The following is a 17,033-nucleotide window of genomic DNA, read 5'->3' as shown; positions in this document are numbered from 1 at the left end:
TGGCTTCAGCCTGGCCCAGACCTGGCTGTTACAGTCATTTGAGGAGGAAACCAGTGGATAAAAGACTCCCTCTGCCTCTGCCTCTGCCTCTGCCTCTGCCTCTGCCTCTCCCTCTCTCTCTCCCTCTCTCTCTCCCTCTCCTTCTCCACCCCCCGTCATTGATGCACTGCCTTTCAAATAAATAAATAAATTTTAAAACAAGACAAAGGTTCACTTTCAGCCAGTGCACCTGCACAGGCTGTGTGTGCCCTCTGGCTGGATCTCTCCTGAGTGAACTCGTCCAGAAGGTTTGGGACATCCATGATAAGTGAATGATTTGAAAACTGCTCACTGAAAAGTGAGCACTTCTAGTTTTAACTAATAAGAAACATAGGAAATTAACTTACATACGTGTATAATCCTAAATGTAAATTTTATTATGAACATAACTTTATAACTTCAGATTGTGAGTAAGCACTAAAAGTATGTCAATATAAAAACAAATTCTGCCTATCCCTCTCTAAAAATAGCAAAAACTCACCACTTTGTAGATAAATTTGATCCTTTATTCTAGATTCAATATATATTAGTAGTGTAGGTTGGAATTTTTTTCTAAGATTTATTTATTTATTTGAAAGGCAGAGTTTACAGAGAGGCAGAGAGAGAGAGAGGTCTTCCATCTGATGGTTCACTCCCCAAATGGCCACAATGGTCAGAGCTGGGCTGATCTGAAGCCAGGAGCTTCTTCCAAGTCTCCCACTCAAGTGCAGGGGTCAAACTTGGACCATCTTCTACTGCCTTCTCAGGCTACAGCAGAGAGCTGGATTGGAAGTGGAGCAGCTGGGACTCAAATTGGCACCCATATGGGATGCTGGCACGGCAGGCGGTGCCCTTACCCGCTATGCCACAGCGCTGTCTCCATTTGGGATTTTATATTTTTTAAAGATTTATGTATTTATTTAAAAGTCAGAATTACAGAGAGAGGAGAGAGAGAGAGAGAGTTCTTCCATCTGCTGGTTCACTCCCCAGATGGCCACAACAGCCGGAGTTGAGCCAATCCGAAGCCAGGAGCCAGGAGCTTTTTCCGGGTCTCCCACACAGGTGCAGGGGCCCAAGGACTTCGGCCATCTTCTACTGCTTTCGCAGGCCGCAGCAGAGAGCTGGGTCGGAAATGAAGCAGCTGGGTCTCGAACCAGCACACGTATGGGATGCCGGCACTTCAGGCCAGGGCGTTAACCCACTGCACCATAGCACCGGCCCTGGGATTTTATATTATTTTAAAATGTGAATGAATTTAGTATATCTTGATTTGGGTCAAATTACTTGGTACCTGATACACTGGCTAAGCCACATGCCTGTAGTTGCTAAATGGTATTTCTTGGTTTCAAAAATATCATAGTAACTTTGCTACAAATCCTTGTCTTTATTAAAACTTAGTTCATCCTATGCAAGTGATACTGATAGTACTACTTTGTTTGATTATTTAATAAATGCTGATTTAACTTACTTAAAATTACTTTTATATTATGCAAAACTCCATGTCATTGTAAGAAGTCAAAAAAGGCAGTTGTGTATAAATAAAGGAATTATGGTGTTTTAAAATTATTGTTTGAAAAATAGAGGTAGGAAGAGAGAGAGCTCCTACTTTCTGATTCATTCCCCAAATCTGGAAACAGCCAAGGGGCCAAAACTTGGAGCAAGGAATTCAATTCAGTTCTCCCAATTGGATGCCTTGGATCCAATTACTTGAGCCATCACTACTGCCTTCAAGGGTCTGCCTTTGCAGGAACCTAGAGTTAGGAATCAGAGCTGGGAATCAAACTTAAGCACTCCTACGTGGGGTATGAGCACTTTAATCACTACATCAAATACCCACCCCTAAATATAATAGATGTGGTTAGAAAAATAGACAAGTATCAATTTATAATCAGATCCTGAAGGTCAAATAATGGCGTCTGGACTTGACTAACTTCTGGTGGGATGCCAAGGAGGACAGGGAGCAGCAGAAATGGGTTCTGATGTATGTTTTCAGACCAAGCATTCAGGCTGCTTTTGGAAGAGTGGATGTTTTAAGAGATTTATTTATTTATTTGAAAGGGAGAGTGAGAGAGAAAGAGAGAGGGATAGAAGGAAATATCATCCATCCACTGGTTCATAACCCAAATGGCCACAATGGCCAGGTATGATCCAGTCCAAAGTCAGGAGTTCCATCCAGGTCTCCTACTCAGGTGGCAAGGGCCCAAACATATGGGCCGTCTGTTGCCTTCCCAGGCACATTAGAAGGGAGCTGCATTGGAAGCTGAGCAAACCAGTGCTTACCTATGGGCTGCCAGCTTTACAAGTGGAAGCTTTGCTCACTGTGCTGCTATACTGGCCTGGAAGAGTGGATTGTTATAGAGAACACAAGTGGTATCCAGGAGGCCAGCTATGAGATGCATTCAGCATACAGGGGAAAGACAGTGCTGTCTGAGAATGGTGAGAAAGAGTGGAAATATAAGTCATTATCCATTGTGTTGTTGGATTAGATTGGGAATAGACTGAGAGATCAAACAAAGAGCTTGAGTTATCTCCTAGATTTGAGGCCTGAGCCATGATTGGCAGCATTTGCTGAAATGGAGAGTAAGAAAGAGGCAAGGCCGGCACCATGGCTTAAAAGCCTAATCCTCCACCTTGCGGTGCCGGCACACCGGGTTCTAGTCCCGGTTGGGGCGCCGGATTCTGTCCTGGTAGCCCCTCTTCCAGGCCAGCTCTCTGCTATGGCCCAGGAAGGCAGTAGAGGATGGCCCAAGTGCTTAGGCCCTGCACCCGCATGGGAGACCAGGAGAAGCACCTGGCTCCTGGCTTCGGATCAGCACGATGCGCTGGCCGCAGCGGCCATTGGAGGGTGAACCAACGGCAAAAAGGAAGACCTCTCTCTCTCTCACTCTCACTCTCACTCTCACTCTCACTCTCCACTCTGCCTGTCAAAGAAAAAAAAAAAAGAAAGAGAGAGAGGCAAGGGGCTGGAGCTGTGGCATAGCGGGTAAAGCCGCCACCTGCGGTGCCAGCATCCCATATGGGTGCTGGTTCGAGTCCCGGCTGCTCCACTTCTGATCCAGCTCTCTGCTGTGACCTGGGATAGCAGAAGATGGCCTAAGTCCTTGGACCCTGCACCCACATGGGAGACTCAGAGGAAGCTCCTGGCTCCTGGCTTCGGATCGGTGCAGCTCCAGCCATTGAGGCCAATTGGGGAGTGAACCAACGGATAGAAGACTCTCTCTCTCTCTCTCTCTCTCTCTCTCTCTCTCTCTCTACCTCCTTCCCTCCCTCTCCTCTCTCTGTGTAACTCTGACTTTCAAATAAATAAAAAATCTTGAGAGAGAGAGAGAGGGAAGGGGGGGGGCAAGCTGTTTCCTTGGTTGCAAAGGCTTTCCTGTGTGCAGGTTGGGGGGATGGTGTGCCTCCTAGGATTTTGTTACTCCACTGCTCACATAGATTTTATAGTTTTCTAATTGTGGCAGATAAGCTCCCAACTTCCTGGGGCTCATGTCTTGTGGGATCCCTTCCCCCTGAGTAGGGATGGAACCTGTGACTTCCTTCTAATCAATGGAATATGGCAAAAGCACGGGCTATACATGAAAACATGCATGTGATTGAATTCCATAACATGAGAACCCATTTTGGTAGAAGATTCTCTCCTTTGTTAACTTTGAAAAAGGAATCTGCCATGTTGTGATCTGGCCCATGAAGAGGGCCACATAGCAGTGACCAAAGCCAGCCTCCATTTCCTCGCCAGCAGGAAACAGAGGCCCTCAGGGCAGCAATCTGCAAGGAACTGAATGTTGCCACAACCACATGAAGTTGGAGGCAGGTGGTTTCCCAGTTGAGACCCAGGTGAGAAAGCAGCTCCTGCCGGCACCTTGATACAACCCTTTGACATCCTGAAATAGCTAAGAAATCCATGCCCAGATTCCTGATCCACAGAAACTGAGAGAGAGTAAATGTACTATACAATTGTGATAATGCTGCTAGGAAGCAGTATATAACTAATGCACCAATTTTGTTGAAAGATTTTATTAAAATAAATTACAGTCATGATAAGTTTCAGATTACTCAACACATAAATCCTTATTCTTGTTTTGAAAAGATGGACTTTTGGGTTGGATATTAAGATGGCAGAGTAGGGAGGGAGCTTGCTGCTCTCCTCTAGGAGAAGATAGTTTTTAAAAAGTGGAGAGAGTGCAGTCTCAGGGAAGAGTTATGGAGAAAACAGCAGAGGAAACTCTATATAAATTGGAGGGACACAGTGGACCTACATGTAGGGCGTGGACATGCACAGCTCAGGACCCCAGCAGCCAAGAGCATCCACACCAGCATTGGAGAATAAGGTGAGACCAGACTGCAGCAGCCCAAGTCAATGACAACAAAGCTGCAGGAAGAGCCTAGAGGAATCCAGCTTGGAGCTCCATGATGGATAGTGTACCTACAAAACTACAGGAGAAAAAACAAAGGGGAGGCACATTTTTTTCTCTCCGCGATCATCTACAACTACATCCTGTAACAAGCTGATAGAGAGCAGGTGACATTTTGGACATATACATAACAGCTGCACCAGCCCATGTCCATGCCCAGCACCCAGTCAAGTGGAGAATCCTGAGTCTGGGAGGACTGACAAGGGGCTGGGTGCTTATGACTGTGGGAGGCTTGTATGCCGGGACTGTGGAAACACTGAGGCTGCGTGAGAAGACTCAGGGTGTGGCTGGGACTTTGGGCAGTCACTGTGGGAGGCTCCACACAATCAGGCTTCCCTGGTTACCTATGAGGGACACTGCTAGGGAATCTGAGCTTACGCTGAGGACTGCACAGATCCTTTGAGTGGTCCTTGTGTCAGAGTGAACAAATAATATACCCATTGGGGTTAGCACCCAGGCACTGGTCTCCTTTGAGGAGAGGAGCTCAGCTGAGTCTATGCCAACAGATAAGAACAAACCTCTCCTCTGACAAAAGAAAAAGTGGAGATTTACCACACCAAACCTGGGTGTGTCACTTCAGAAATGCCCTTTATCCTAGGGCACTGAACAGAGCTCCTTAGCCACACCTAACACGTGCCTCTAGATATTCTCTGAAAGCAGACACTCCACTAACCCACACAGACATAGTCCAAAGATAAAAACCACCACAGCAGAAAAATAAAGAAGAAACCGAAGAGTATCTCCATAAATGCTGAATAACCCTGCAAAACGTGCTTAAGGATGTGCTGCACACAGAAACACAGAAACATGATCATCACTACAAAAGAAAGTAAAGGAAGGAAATCTCCCAGTAAAAGTACAAAAGAAATCCAAAGTAAAAAATAAGGGTATTTATGGAAAAATGGCAAGGCAAAGTCAGTACTTTACAATAGTAACACTGAATATAAATATAAATGACCTTTATCTCCAGTTAAAAGACACAGATTTGATGAATGGATTAAAAAATAAAACCCATCTATTTGCTGTCTATAAGCAAAACATCTCACCAACAAAGATGCACTCAGATTGAAAGTGAAACTGTGGAAAAAGATATTCCATGCTAACAGAAACCAAAAGAGACAAAATAGACTTTAACACAAAAACTGTCAAAAGAGACAAAGAACAGCACTGCATAATGATTAAGGGATCAAATCAACAGGAAGATGCAACTATTATAAATGTTTATGCACCTAAATACAGGGCACCTGGCTATTTAGAAGAAATGCTAACAGATCTCCAGGAAGATGTAGACTCAAATACAGTAGAAATGGGGGATTTCAGTACCCCACTTTCAGCAATTGACAGATCAACCAGACAGAAAATCAGGAAGGAAACAGCACAGTTGACACTATAGACCAAATGGACCTAACAGATATCTACAGAACTTTTCATCCTAGAGTTGCAGAATACACCTTCTTCCCAGAAGTGCATGGAACTTTTGCTAGGATTTACCACATGCTGGGCCATAAAGCAAGTCTCAGTAAATTGAACCATATCATGCATCTTCTCAGAGCACAATGGAATGAGGCTGGAAATCAACAACTCAGGAATCTCTAGAACATATGCAAACACATGGAGATTGAACAACATGCTCCTGAATGAACAGTGGGTCATAGAAGAAATCAAAATGGAAACCAAAAAACTTCTGGAAACAAAGGAAGATGACAATGCAATATAACAAAACTTATGGGATACAGAAAAAGCAGTGTTAAGAGGAAAGTTTATAGCAATTCGTGCTTACATCAAGAAATTGGAAAGGCACCAAATAATTGAGCTATCAATGCATCTCAAGGATCTAGAAAAACAACAGTAAACCAAACTTAAAACTAGAGGGGGAAAGAAATAATTAAAATTAGAGAAGAAATCAACAACCCCCCCAAAAAAACCAGAAGGTCAGCAAAACAAGAGCTGTTTTTTTTTAAAAAAAAAAAAAATAAACAAAATTGACACACCATTGGCCCAAGTAATCAAAAAAAGGAGAGAGAAGACCCAAATCAATAAAATTGGAAATGAAAAAGGAAGGGTAACAACAGACACCACAAAAATAAAAAGAATAGTCAGAAATTATTACAAAGAGCTGTATGCCAACAAACTGGGAAACCTAGAAGAAATGCATAGATTCCTGGACACATACAATCTACCTTAATGAGCCATGAAGACACAGAAAACCTAAACAGACCCATTACCAAGATAGAAGTTGAATCAGTAATAAAGACCCTTCCAACAAAGAAAATCCCAGGACTAGATGGCTTAACTGCTGAATTCTACCAGACATTTAAAGAAGAACTAACTCCAATACTTCTCAAGTTATTCAAAACAATTGAAAGGGTAATAATACTTGATAGAATTAAAAAGGAGAAAACGTTCCAACATGGGAAGCAGTCCACACAGCAGAGTCATAGAATGATGATCACTTTAAATAGCACTCTGACCTAAGAATCAGCCCTTAAGACATTCTTGTCTGGCTGAAAAGCCCATGAGGGCATTTCAGGCATGGAAAGCCAAGACACTGTGGCAAACAATATCCTACATGAAGGATCTCTGTGAGTAGAAAGAAGAGTAGAAAGAAGGGGCCATCAAAGAAGAATGTACTTTTCTCTGAAGGGAGGAGAAAATTACTTTTCTTATGGTCTTATCTAAATACCAATGGAGATTGTGGATTCAAAAGGCTTCCATAGCCTTCAAAGTGCATATCAAGAGCCTCAGGTGATCATGGGCATCATACATAAGAGTGTTAATTGTTAAATTAACAATAGGAGTCACTATGCACTAACTTCCCCTGCAAGACCTCTGTTCTCAATGAGTTATATTATGAGAATTAACTGCAAAACTTGTTCTCAAACAGTTTGTGTGTGTGTGTATACAAATTGTTGAAAGCTCTACTTAGCATAGAGTTCATCTTCTGAATATAAAGTTAATTGAAAAATTAATCTTAATGGAGAATGGGAATGGGAGAGGGAGAAGGTGTTGGGGTGGGAGTGGGGATGGGAGGGCAGGTATTGTGGGAAGCATCAGTATATTCTTAAAGTTGTACTTATTAAATTAGTATTCATTAAATAAAAAAATTTTTTAGAAAAAAATGATCCCTAATGGATGCAGAATTAACTGCTCAATAAAGAAAAATAAAAGAACATTGTGGTCTTTTCCCTGAAGGAATTTATCAGGCAAACAGGTAAAACAGATATGACAACTGTCAGAGAAGAAAAACTAACAAATAAGCAAGTTCAGATTAACTCACAAAAAAAGAGAAAAGATGTGATTTTGGAAATATATAATATTTATAAAACTGTGAACTATACTCTCACCAACCACAAATGCATGAAAGTACATCTGTCAATTTAGCACTCATAGAATTACAAGTAACAAGGGAACTGGGATGGGTGAAGCAAGTTGCTCAAATTCCTACAGTTGGTTAGTGGCAAATCCAGAAGCAAAACTTACCACATTGAAATGTGATTTTAGCATTCATATGACATATAACTATGAGGAAAGTCTTGACAATCTTCCATTTTTTGAAGTGTATACCATCAAAACCTTTCAAGAACTTCTAAAAGGCAAATTTTTTTCATCATGAAAGCATACTGCCATATGTAATCTTTAGCATTATAAAACTCAGCTGAATCAAATTATTTTTATTTGTATTTCATTCATTAACTCACTCTAAATTACTTAATGATAAAGGCAAAAATGGTTTCTTGTTGTTTTTTATGTTGTTCAGATTTGTATTAAATATGTACCCAGCCATCGTAGATACTGAAAAAGGAGATAAGCATAGCCTTGGGATCACAATGCTGCCAGTTTGAAGTGGCAGAGCTAGACTTCCCTTTGCTTAACAAAGGGCTACCCTAAAAATGTTTCATTTAGGGGCAGGCATTTACATAGTAGTTGAGATGCTGCTTGGGTCTCCCCAAGATGCTGCTTGGGTTCACATCAAAGTTCTACTTATGAATAACCTGGGAGGTGCAGATACTCGAATAGTTGGGTCCCTGCCACCCACATAGAAAACCTGGATTGAATTCCCAACTCCTGGCTTCAGCCTGACCCAGCCCTGGCTATTTCAGGCATTTAGAGAATAAAGCAGCAGACAGGAGCATGGTATCTCTCTCTCTCTCTCTCTCTCTCTCTCTCTCTCTCTCTCTCTCTCTTTCTCTCTTTCTCTCTCTCCCACCCTCCCATCTTCCCCTCCTTCCTTCTTTCCCATAAATAAAATAGCATGTTTTAAATTATTTCATTTGGTCTTGATAAGAAAGCATTCTGGATAATGCACACATAATGCCTGGCACAAGGTATATGTGTTTGTTACCATCATCATTTGACAGAAAAGGGGGCTGCTTAAGGATAACATGAGGCCGGCGCTGCGGCTCACTAGGCTAATCCTCCGCCTGCGGTGCCGGCACACCAGATTCTGTCCCCGTTGCTCCTCTTCCAGTCCAGCTCTCTGCTGTGGCCTGGGAGGGCAGTGGAGGATGGCCCAGGTCCTTGGGCCCTGCACCCGAATGGGAGACCAGGAGAAGCACCTGGCTCCTGGCTTCAGATCAGCACAGTGTGCCGGCCACAGCAGCCATTGACGGGTGAACCAACGGCAAAGGAAGACCTTTCTCTCTGTCTTTCTCTCTCTCTCACTGTCCACTCTGCCTGTCCAAAAAAAAAAAAAAAAAAAAAAAAAAAGGGATAACATGAAACTTCAAGTGGGTTATAGAGCAAACCACACCACTCTATTACCTTGTGGCTCCCCCTCATTCTAGTTGTATCAATTTTCTTCTATAAAGACCCTGACAAACAGAAAGGACCACGTTCAGTGACATGCTAGGAGTGACTGGGAATGATTCATCAAAAGGAAGAGTTGGCCAGCCATTGGCAGGTGTGCAGGGTGGAAGGAAGCTGCACTAGTACCAACAAATACCTTGGGGCTTGTGCTACAAGTCTGAGAAATGTTCATAAATGGCAGTAATAGGTAGGCAAAACCCGACGTCTCTTCTGTTCTAACGGCAGTCGTTTTTCGAGCACCTGCTGTGGATCAGATGCTGTGCTGAGCACTGAGAAGGTAAAAAATGAGAAAGACACAGTCTTTGACTTCAATAAAAGTCAGTTAGAAGAGATTTCTGCAACAGAAAACTATATAAGGCCATACCATAGCAGTTAGAAAAAGGCTTCTCAGAGATGTCAGAGTTAAGTTTTATTGGATAAATAGGAAGAAAATCAGGGGAAAAATATGGAATGATCACATAAGACATCAGAATGGATGCTTTGGGGCTGGCACCATGGCTCACTTGGTTAATCCTCCACCTGTGGCACCAGCACCCCATATGGGTGCCAGGTTCTAGTCCAGCTCTCTGCTGTGGCTCGGGAGGGCAGTGGAGGATGGCCCAAGTGCTTGGCCTCCTGCACCCACATGGGAGACCAGGAAGAAGCACCTGGCTCCTGGCTTCAGATCGGTGCAGCACTGGCTATAGCGGCCATTTTGGGGGTAAACTAACAGAAAGGGAGGACGTTTCTCTCTGTCTCTCTGTCTCTCTCTCTCTCTCTCTCTTTATCTATATCTCTACCTTTCAAATAATTTTTTTAAAAAGAGCTCAGGCTCTATTTAAAAAAAAAATGGATGCTTCCTGATTTTAAAACTTAAAGCCATACAGTGTGGTGGACCACACTGCAGGCATAAGAACAGACACTGAGATCAATGGAATAGAATTGAGGGTCCAGAAATAAGCACTCAGATTTACAGTCAACTGATTTTTTACTAGGATATCAAGACAATTCAATGAAAATGAATAATCTTTTCAAGAAATAGCTCTGGGGACAACCAGATAACCACATGAAAAAGAATGAATTAACACCTACTTAATACCACATAGAAAACCAATTCAAAATGGATCAAAGAAGTAAAATGTAGGAGTTAAAACTGCACCCGCATGGGAGATCAGGAGGAAGCACCTGGCTCCTGGCTTTGGTGCCACGCGCTTCGGCGGTCACTTGGGGGGTGAACCAACAGAAAAAGGAAGACCTTTCTCTCTGTCTCTCTCTCTCTCACTGTCTGACCCTTCCTGTCAAAAAACAAAAAAACAAAAAAAAACTGGACAGTTCTCAGAATAAAACATAGGAGTAACTTTCTGTGACTGTAGATGAGGTAAATCCTTCCATGAGGTGAAACCAAAAGCATAAGTGGCAAAATTAGAAAAAAATGGATTTCATCAGAATTAAAAACAGTTATGCTGCATAGGACACATGATTAAGAAAGTGAAGACAGCCCTCAGATGGGAGAAAATATTTGCAAATCATTAAGAGATGAAAAGACAGCTCACAGGATGGGAGAAAATGTTTGCAAATCAAATATTTAATAAAAAGCTTGATCTAGAATATATTAAATGATTAGAACCCATCTGCTCCACTTTCAATCCATCTCCCTGCTAATAGCCTGGGAAGATAGCTGAAGATGGCTTAAGCACTTGGGCCCCTGCCACCCATGTGAGAGACCCCGATGAAGATCATGGTTCCTGGCATCAGCCTGGATCACCTCTGGCCATTGCAGCCATTTGGGGAGTGAACCAGCAGATGTAAGATCCCTCTCTCTCTCTCTTTTTCTCTCCCTCTCTCTCTGTAATTGACTTTCAGAATAAATAAATATTTTTATTAAAACAGACCTTAATAATTTAATACAACCATTGAAAATGGGCAAAGGATCTGAATAGACATTTCTCCCAAGAAGATATACAAATGGCAGTGAGCACTTGAGAAGAGGCTCAACATCATTAGTCATCTGGGAATAGAGACCAGACCACAATGAGATACTTCTTTACATTCACTGGCCTAAAATAATAATAATAACAGATGATAGCAAGTGTTGGCAAGGGTGTGCATATTGAAACTCTCACATACTACTGATGAGACTATAAAATGGCACACTTCAGAAAAACAATTCAGCAATTTCTCAATATCATATATAGAGCTACCATATGACCCAGAAATTCCACTCCTAGCTATATAGCTGATAGAAATGACAGCATATGTTCGACACAAAAAAACTTTACATGAATGTTTCTAGCAGCATTACTCACGAAAGCCAAAGAATGGAAGCAATGCAAATGTCCAAGAACTAAAGAACAGATGAAGAAATGTGGTCTCTCCATACACTGAAATATTACTTGGCAAGGAAAAGGAATGGAGGACTGATTCCTGCTATAGCAGGGATCAACCTTGAAAACATACTTAAAAGAAGCCAACAACAAAAGACTATATGAAGGTAATTCAACATGCTTCTGAAAAAATAAAAGATAAGCTTATTTGGGTGCAGAAATTTTTGACATCTGGGATGGGCATTTGGCACAGAGATATTACTTGGGACATCCACATTCCATAACAGAGTGCCTTGGTTCAAGTCCCAGCTCCACTTCCAATACCAGCCCCCTGCTCAAGTGCACCCCCAGGAAGCAGAAGATGATGGCTCAGGTACTTGGGTCCCTGCCACCCATGTGGGAGACCTGGACTGAGTTCCCAGCTCCTGGCTTCAGCTTGGCCCAGATCCAGCTGTGGCAAATGAGGTGGCTCGACATTTTCAGAATATAGCACTGGGTGTATGAACCTACACAGGTGATAAAATTATAGAAAACTTAATACACACACAGAGTATAGGTGAAACTGAGGAAAGTGGAATAATATCAGTGTGCTGTATGTCAATATTCTAATTGTGATCTTTTACTATAGTTTTGTTACCGTTTGGGGAAGTCAGCAAAGTGCCAGTGAGTCTCTCTGAATTGTTTCTTGTGTGTGAACATATAATCATCTCTAATTTTTATTAGAATAAAGAAAAATGTTATTTACTATCAGAAGAGACTAAAATGAAAAATGTAACTTAATTTTTCAAAATGGAAGTTTAGCTGATATCACACCTGTGCTATTCTTTCTTTTTTAAATATTTAGTTAATTTGAAGTGGAAAGGGAGAGGGAGGAGTGGAAGAGGCAGAGGGAGAGGAGAGACAGAGAGACAGAGACAGAGTTATCTTCCATCCACTGGCTTACTCACTAAATGCCCACAACAACTGGGCCAGGCCAGGCTGGAGCCGAGGGCCTGAAACGCCATCAGATTCTCCCATGTGAGTGGCAGAGACCCACTGCTGCCTCCCAGGGTGTGCATTAGTAGGAAGCTGGCATCAGGAACAATACTGGGACTCACACCCAGGCACTCCAATGTGGCACAGGTACCTCAAGCAGTGTCTTAACCACTCTGCCAAATGCCATCCCCCCATCAGTGGTATTCTTGCCAACACTACAAATGTCACAGTATCTAAGCTGGGGGACATGCTACTAAAAAGCTGTCCAGTACCCTCAGATGTGTCAAGATAAAAGACAAAAAAAGGACTCGGGAACTTTCCCAGATTGAAGGAAATGAAGACACAACAATGAGCTGAAATGCAGATCCTTGAGTTCTGGAATAAAAAGGACATTAGTGGAACAGTCAGAAAATCCTGAATAATATCTGAACATTAATAGTAAAGAGCATTCAGTGTGAATTTTCTGGTTTCATTCATTGTACAGTCAATAAATAAGGTGTTAATATGTGTGGAAGTGGAGTGAAGGATTACACAGGAACTCTATGGACTATTTTTGTAACTCTTCTTAAGTTTAAAGTTATTTTGAAATCAAAAGTTTTAAAAATATTATGCCAAATTTAATGTGATCATGTTTATAATTTTCAATGAAGAAGAAGTTAGGGCATGGATAAACTAATAGGAAGAGTTATTTTCCAAAAATAATTCGTTGCCATACCAGACACTGTTCGGGTTCTGGGGTTACAGCAGTCAACCAGATAGAAAAACCCCAGGTCTTACAGACTTTCTCTCTCATAAGGCAGATAGAATACAATCTATGGAGTGATTTTCACTGGTGAGACAAACTGTGGGGCGGGGTCATGTGCAGCTGGTTAAGCTGCCACTCGGGATGCCTGTATCCCACACCGGAGTGCCAGCTCTTCCATTTCTGATCTGGCCTCTGCTAATGCACAGCCAAGGAGGCAGTAGATGTCCTCTCAAGTACTTGGGTCCCTGCCACCCACACGGGGAGACCCGGGCAGAGTTCTGCTCCTGGCTTTGGTCTGGCCCAGCCCAAGCTGTTGCCAGCACTTGGGGAGTGAACCAGCAGATGGAAGATATAAATAATATATATACAAACTGGAAAGGGGTTACTTTAGGTTAGACAGTCAAGAAAACTCATTTTTTAAAAAAGATATTTATTTATTTGAGAAGTAGAGTTACAGTCAGAGAGAGGGAGAAACAGAGAGAGAGAGAGAGAGAGAGAGATCTTCACTGGTTCACGCCCTGAATGGCCACAATGGCCAGAGCTAAGCCAATCCAAAGCCAGAATCCAGGAGCCAGGAGCTTCTTCTGAGTCTCCCATGTGGGTGCAAGGGCCCAAGCATTTAGGTCATCTTCCACTGCTTTCCCAAGCCATCAGCAGAGAGCCAGATTGGAAGATGAGCAGCCAGGAATTGAACCGGTGCCCATATGGGATGCCGGAGCTTCAGGCAGAGGCTTAGCCTACTAGGCCACAGCGCCAGCCCCAAGAAAACTCTCTTTGAGGAAGTATTACTCAAATCAGACTTGAGTAACCTAATGAGTCAACTTTGTGAAGACAAGGGATTTTTAGGCAACAGAAAGCAAAGCAAAGGCCCGGAGACAGAGGCAACTACTCAGTATACCAGGAAGGGAACGGCCAGCCTAGCCCTGGGGGCATGCTACCAGGACAGACGGAAGCAGCAGGCATCGTTGAGGACAGGAAGGCCAGGACAAGGGGGTTGTGCTTGATGAGGAGTTTGTGATCTACTCCGTGTCCTAAAGGAAACAATTAGAGGATGTCTACAGGGGCAAGGCATGATGGGACTGACAGTCTTCAATCTGTCATTTCCTTATTGTTGTAGAAAATGACCCGCTGGAGGATGAGAGTGGCCGGAGGGGAGCCTGTTAGGTGGCAATTGCAGTGGTATAGAAGAGGGGCAACGAGTGATGAGCGTGGTCAGTGGAGCTGGAAAGCAGTGGATGCTTCCGGACATATTGTATGGGAGGCAAGCTGACTCAGTTTTGCAGGTGGGCTGTATTAGGGAGTAAGAGGAAGCAGTAGAGCTAAGATAATGCTGTTTTCTTATACAACTTTGGTTACTTTGGGTGCCATTTTCCATAGAAAACTGATACAGGGGCCAGCGCTGTAGTGCAGTGGGCTAAAACCCTGGCCTGAATCGCCGGCATCCCATATGGGTGCCGGTTCTAGTCCTGGCTGCTCATCTTCCAATCCATCTCTCTGCTATGGCCTGGGAAAGCAGTACAAGATGGCCCGAGTCCTTGGGTCCCTGCACCCACATGGGAGACCCAGAAGAAGCTCCTGGCTCCTAGCTTCGGATCGGCACAGCTTCGGCCATTGCAGCCATCTGGGAATAAACCAGCAGATGGAAGACCTCTCTCTCTGTCTCTACCTCTCTCTTTGTAACTCTGTCTTTCAAATAAATAAAATGAATATTTAAAAAAAAAGGAAAGAAAGAAAACTGATGGAACAGTTTTCTGTGGGGGGGGGGATCAAGATTTCTGCTCAATATATTACATCTGAGACATTTTGTAGACATTCAGTACTTCATGTCTTTGCAATGATTATGTAATACACACACAAATGTAGATTTTTAGGAGCTTACATTTAAAAAAATTAATGAAGTCAGTGTTGGAACATTCAAAAAATGTTAGGCCAGGAGCTGGTGCTTGGCTGGGTGGTTATGTCCCACATCAGAGTGCATGGGTTCAATATATGGCTCCAGATTCGAGTGTGCTCTAATGTACAGCCTGGGAGCCAACAGGTAATTGCTCAAGTACTTGAGTCCCTGCCACCCACATGGAAGACTTGGATGGAGTTCCCTACTTTTGGCTCTGGCTGTAACTTAGCCTCAACTGTTGCAGGCATTTGGGTAGTGAGCCAATAAATGGGAGCTCTGTGTCTATCTGTCTCTTGAATAATAAATAAGTTTCTAAGATGAGGGCAGGAATTTTGTATAATGGTTAAGACACTGGTTGAGATGCCAGGCTCCCAATTTGGAATGCCCAAGTTTGAGTCCCAGCTCCACTCCCTATTCTAGCTTTCTGCTAGTGCACACCCTGGGAGGCAGCGGATGATGGCTCAAGTATTTAGGTCCTTGCCATCCATATAAGAGACCTAGAATAAGTTGTCAGCTCCAGGCTTCAGCCAAGTCCTGCCCTGGCTGTTGCAGGCATTTGAAGAGTGAGCCAGAAGAACAGAACATTCTCTCTCTCTCCCTCCCTCTCTCCTTCTCTCTCTCTCTCTCTCTCTCTCTCCCTCTCCCTCTCCCTCTCTCTCTCACATACACACACACACATGCACATGGTGTGTTTGCTCTTTGCATTTCAAATACATAGATAAAAAGGATTTTGAAAAAATAAAATAGGCATTTAAAACTTGTTGGGCCAACCAGCTACTTCAATTATTCAAATAAAGACAGGGGTCATCTCTCACGTGGAAAAGTTACTAAGACTAATGTATCGGACAAGGCTCCATCCTAAAAACAGGCAGTTGTAAAATTCACAAGTAAAAGCAATGTGTGAAATTTGTTCCTGAGCATGAACAATGATGGGCACCACGGGCAAACTTTTAGTAATTGTCATCGCCCACGAGAAATACATTTTTCAGGAGAAAAACAAATGAGATCATGCACTGCCCGTCAAGTTTAGTAAAAGGAACAGATGTGCATGCAGGAAGAGATTATAATGGTCATTTTTCTTTTCTTTTTTTATTTTTAATATTTATTTATTTATTTTTGACAGAGTGGACAGTGAGAGAGAGAGAGAGACAGAGAGAAAGGTCTTCCTTTGCCATTGGTTCACCCTCCAATGGCCGCCACGGCTGGCGTGCTGCGGCTGGCGCATCTCGCTGATCCAAAGGCAGGAGCCAGTTACTTCTCTTGGTCTCCCATGGGGTGCAGGGCCCAAGCACTTGGGCCATCCTCCACTGCACTCCCAGGCCATAGCAGAGAGCTGGCCTGGAAGAGGAGCAACCGGGACAGAATCCGGTGCCCCGACCAGGACTAGAACCTGGTGTGCCGGTGCCGCAAGGCAGAGGATTAGCCTAGTGAGCTGTGGCGCCAGCTACATTTTTCTTTTCTTTTAAAGGAACAGTGCACAGGGTAGCTGGAGACTTCCGGCGGGGGGGGGGTGGGGTGGGGGGGTGGCAATTATTGGATTGCGATATAGCGGCCATGAGTATGGACTGTGGAGCACTATAGCTTGAGTTCTAGTCTCACCTCCACTGCCTACTGGTTGTATAACTTTTTCCAAGTTCAGAGACTCCTCTGTCCCTGAGTTATGGCATCCATGAAACAGGGGTAATAGTAGGAGACGCTGAGTTGCTGCTTTCACACCCCTTCCCCACAGTCTCCTGGGAATATTACCAGAAGACCCTTTGCTCCCAGCCTTCTTTGGGGATGTCCTTGTCTGAGGAAATCGTGATTCCCAAGCTCACGCCTCCTTCTAGGGCAGCCCATATGCAGTGACTGATCAACAGGGCGTGTAGAGGCCTGACCCT

Source organism: Lepus europaeus, chromosome 17, assembly GCF_033115175.1.
Source record: "Lepus europaeus isolate LE1 chromosome 17, mLepTim1.pri, whole genome shotgun sequence".
Taxonomy (NCBI): Eukaryota; Metazoa; Chordata; class Mammalia; order Lagomorpha; family Leporidae; genus Lepus; species Lepus europaeus.
This window is presented reverse-complemented; position numbering follows the sequence as displayed.